This window comes from Rhinichthys klamathensis, unplaced genomic scaffold (assembly GCF_029890125.1).
Source record: "Rhinichthys klamathensis goyatoka isolate OS25496 unplaced genomic scaffold, OSU_Roscu_1.1 h1tg000123l_1, whole genome shotgun sequence".
In the NCBI taxonomy this organism is placed as follows: Eukaryota; Metazoa; Chordata; class Actinopteri; order Cypriniformes; family Leuciscidae; genus Rhinichthys; species Rhinichthys klamathensis.
The window spans coordinates 8210001-8214603 of NW_026606660.1; the positions used below are offsets into that span (position 1 = coordinate 8210001).

Consider the following 4603-nt stretch of genomic DNA (forward strand, 5'->3'; position numbering starts at 1 on the left):
CATCCAAACAGGCTCAAGTATTTGGTGCCTAAGCATAGAGGTATGTTACCCGAGGGTCTATCCCATGAATCAGTAATGTGGTCCTAATCAGCCTCGAACGAGACATGACATCATGGTCCCTAAGATCCCTCATGTGGAGGTTACCCAAACAGGCTTCCCGTTCCTCTCTAGCCGAGTGACGTAACGCCACAGTTTCTATGCAACACGACGGTTGTGTGATGTTGTGTGGCATGTGATCATCTTTTGGCAGTTTGATGCGATTACCATTTTTTTTTACTCCCTGAAAAACAAAGAAATGTATAAACATTTTGTGCCTTGCAGTTGCTACATTTTGTTAAACACTGCTTCACCCCATTGTGTGTCCTGCGATCGGTGAGAAAGCAGACGTGTGGCAAGGCTGATAATGACGAATGGGCATCTGTAAATATGTGAACTGTACGTTCAAACCTTGGTGTATAATGATGTCATATTACTTCATGTTCGTGTTACTGTTTGTGTTACGTGACGTGGATAAATAGCTACTGTTAGACTGCATGGTGAACTATGTACAAGAAAACTTCCATAAATAAACATAATTTAATGACTTTGTCACACACGCCGTTCTTTTCACACAGAATAAGTGACCGGGGCGACCTGTCGCACTTTTTACTGCAGGGAATATTTCTAAAATCAGATTAACTATAAGATTAAAGTATTAACTGATGATTTTTACTCTTATTGCCCAGCAAAACATATACAGTTCATTGAACACATATTGACATATTTGCTTCTATAGCGGGGCATGTTGTCACACTGTATGGGGTAAGTTGTCACAATGTGAACCTGCTATTTATTGACAGTTTATTTGATATGGAGACCTAATTTGAATCAAGTTAAAACAAAAGTCTTCGGCATCATTTCGGCATTTAAAATGTATTAAATCCTAGCAATATTTATTATTACTTTATGTAGTAAAATTTAAATAAAACATTACAAACTACTTAAGGTAAATCTCATAAAAACAAAATTCAAGTGCAAAACCAAACAATTTTGGCTCAGAAATGATAATTAATAAACTGCATAAAATTACAAAATTTAACAAATATAAATGTGACAACCTGACATTTATGAAAAATAACACCATCTTGGACACTCATTTTTATTATACATACCATTTAAAAGTTTGGGCTCGGTAAGATTTTGTAATGTTTCTAAGAGAAGTCTCCTATGCTTCTCAAGAATGCCTTTGTTTGATTAAAAATATGGTGATATTGTGAAATATTACTACAATTTAAAAGAGACATTTTCTATTTTAATATATTTTTAAATGTGATTTATTCCTGTGATGGCAAAGCTGTATTTCCAGCATCATTACTCATTCAGTGTCACATGATCCTTCAGGAATCATTCTAATATGCCAATTTACTGCTCAAGAAACATTTCTTATTATTATCAATGTTGAAACAGTTGTGCTGCTTAAAATTTTTTTTTTTCAGGATGAATAGTACATATTAAAAAGAACAGTATTTATTTGAAATAGAAATCGTTTGATAGAAATGTCTCTTTTGATCAACTTAATGCGTCCTGGCTACATAAAAGTATTGATTTCTTAAAAAAAAATAAAAAAAATCTTACGGACCACTAACTTTGGAACAGTAGTGCATATTTGACTCGTTTTACTGTATGTCAATGTGATAAATAAAATAACCCCTGTGACAACTTGCCCCAGTTTATGAAATACCGATTCATGCACATTAAGCATGCAGCTATACGTCTCAAACTCTTTTAACACAGCGTCAGTTTTAAAGCCGAGTCTGAGCGTTCACTCAGACGTCAGCCGGTTATTTTTGTGGCTAATATGCTGTTTACAGGAAGTCCTGATGACTCTGAAGATTGCGTGATGGGCCCTCAGAGATTCAGATATACAGTGCCATCGGAACCTGTGGAACTCTTCGACAGCCAATCAAGCGCTCTCCTGATTGCGCCGCCGCCGCGGCCTGATGATAAGCTCTCTCCGTAATCGCCCATCGGCTCCTGCAGGATTGCGTGTTTGTTGATGATGAGTGCACGCTTGCACCGGAACAAAATCAGTCGGTGGGAATGAAAGACTCGTGGAAGATGAGAAATCGGCGCGCCTCTGGTTCCTTATAAAACGGAGTAGCCTACATGTATCTCACCAAACCTGTCATGTTTCACCCCAAAAATCAACACATTTTCATGACAATTAAGCCCATTTCTCTAGACTAGAGAACACTGATCTTTTGTGTTTGCACTCATTTATTGTTGAAAGCAGCAAACATGAAAAAAGACTTAATAAGAACTAAATAAATGCTAAAATTGCACATATGCGATGAAAACCAGACATTATAAAACTGACTGACCTCTTTAAATCCCACAGACTCACAATAAAGATTCCCTGTGTTCGTCCATGCCGGATCCACATTACATTTGAGCGGGAAAGTCACGTTAATATTTAAAATAAGGTTTTTGGCATTGGGCGATGGCATTGATAAATTAGGATGGAAATGAATTCTTACACTGTCTTCAAAACACTGCATGGTGAACAAATTATTCCCCCTTTTGCAATTAACAGGACATTTTTGTATGAAATGGAAATGGCTTTAAAGGTAGTAAAGGTCATGTGTATCGAACCATGGTGGCTTTGCAATTACAGCCAGTCAGAATGTTGATTTGGAGGCTTTGCCCAGGCATAGATGGAAAAATTAATAAGTTGAAGTCTCTTTGTTGAAAAGATCGCTGTTGATTATATGACATTATGTGACAAAGAAGACAAGTTGCGGGTGATTTTTTCCACATGAGTTTAAGTGGGATAAAAGAACTGGAGGACAACCTTCAAATGTCAGAAATGCCTTTTTAGTTTGGTGGACATGAACTGAAAACTTCATGCTCACTTTTGATACCAGCTGCTCGAAACATGCACGTTTTTGCATTCGTAAAGATGCGCATGCGGGTTTACTGATGTCAAATTCACACATTTAAATTCAGCCAGTTATCTTCATCTTTTGTATTCTTTTTTAAAGCAAACGTCAATGCAAACAAGCACGGGTGTCATTGGAGGCTCATGGGTTTCAGGCTCAACGGTGGACGGAAGGTTTGATGTGAAGACGCCATATTAAATGTGGCATGTCACTATAACACAGAGTTCTATATCTTGACAGGATGTCTATACATCACTAGCTTTTATGTTTCAAAGTAATGATAGGCCTTTGAAAGACAGTGTGAAAAGCATCAGCGCTGCCCAGAGAACGCTAGTCAGATCTGTGAAGCTGCCAAGAAGCGTTTATAGTGAATGAAATGACCTTGTTCTCTTTATTTCTTTATTGTAAGTATCGGACCAGAAGAGTGAAACACATTTACATTGACTACAGGTGATGGTCTCACGGTCAATAGTGTTTTTTTCTGTCATTTTGATGAAAAAGAAGAAATCACCTTACCTTAAATAATATTTAGATGGATGGATGGATGGATGGATGGATGGATGGATGGATGGATGGATGGATGGATGGATGGATGGATGGATGGATGGATGGATGGATGGAGATAAAACTATAGATAGACAGATAGATATGAGAACGATTGATAGATAGATAGATAGACAGACAGAATGATAGATAGAAAGACAGAATGATAGATAGACAGACATAATGATAGATAGAAAGAAAGACCGACAGGTATAAGATAAATATAGATAGATGGATGGATAGTAGGGGTGGAACGGTACACAGAAGTCACGGTTCGGTTCATACCTCGGTTCAGACATCACGGTTCGGTACGATTTCGGTACAATGGAGTGAAAAGCAAAGCAAAAATGCAGAAGGCATTTTTATAAATGTCTTAAACCTTGTATTTTTTTTAATAAGTTTTATTAATAAAGGCATAGAACCAGTTTATTTGTAGTGCACTGACAGTAGTTTTATATAATTAGTTTATTAATTAAATTATTAAAAAGACGAAAAGACCTTGAGATATGTTTGGTAATTGTACCTGAATGAATTTAAAATTAATTTGCTATTTCAGATCAAGATATTTGTTTTCCTTCATTTTAATTAACTAACTTTATTCTCATCTGAATTATAAATAATTGATTTCCGTATAAAATAATACTACCATAAAAACTTTTGTTAACAGTTGTAGGTTACAGTTTGACAAGAGTTTAGAGTGTGACAAAAGCACAATGTTGTGTTTTATTTCCAGTGTACACAAATATAAGTAAACAATTTGCAGTTTTAATGATGTCCTGTATGAAAAAAATGACGGAGTATGTTTTTACGTTTCCACTGTTCGATCGCCCGTGCCTCTCTCTCTCACACACACACACACACTGTTCATCGCGCGATTCGCGCCCGCGCCTCTCTCTCTCTCGCACGCGCGCGCACACACACACACACACTGTTCGATCGCGCCTCTCTCTCTCTCGCACACACACACACACACACACTGTTCATCGCGCCTCTCTCTCTCTCTCTCTCTCTCTCTCTCTCTCTCTCTCTCTCTCTCTCTCTCTCTCTCTCTCTCTCTCTCTCTCTCTCTCTCTCTCTCGCGCGCACACAGACACACACACTCCTGCATTGCAATCTTGATCGCAGCCTGTTCATTGCTGCGT

At 37.6% G+C, this 4603-nt stretch overlaps 1 protein-coding gene across 3 annotated transcripts in view; it reads left to right on the forward strand.

Annotated features, from left to right (window-relative positions):
* The window catches only part of akap6 (A kinase (PRKA) anchor protein 6), a 181836-nt gene extending 181253 nt beyond the window's left edge, over positions 1-583 (forward strand). For all 3 annotated transcript variants that reach the window (XM_056256083.1, XM_056256081.1, XM_056256082.1), the window contains one exon: positions 1-583. This exon is cut by the window's left edge and continues 381 nt beyond it. The gene's annotated coding sequence lies outside the window, so the exon portion shown is untranslated.
* The last annotated feature ends 4020 nt before the right edge of the window (positions 584-4603 follow it).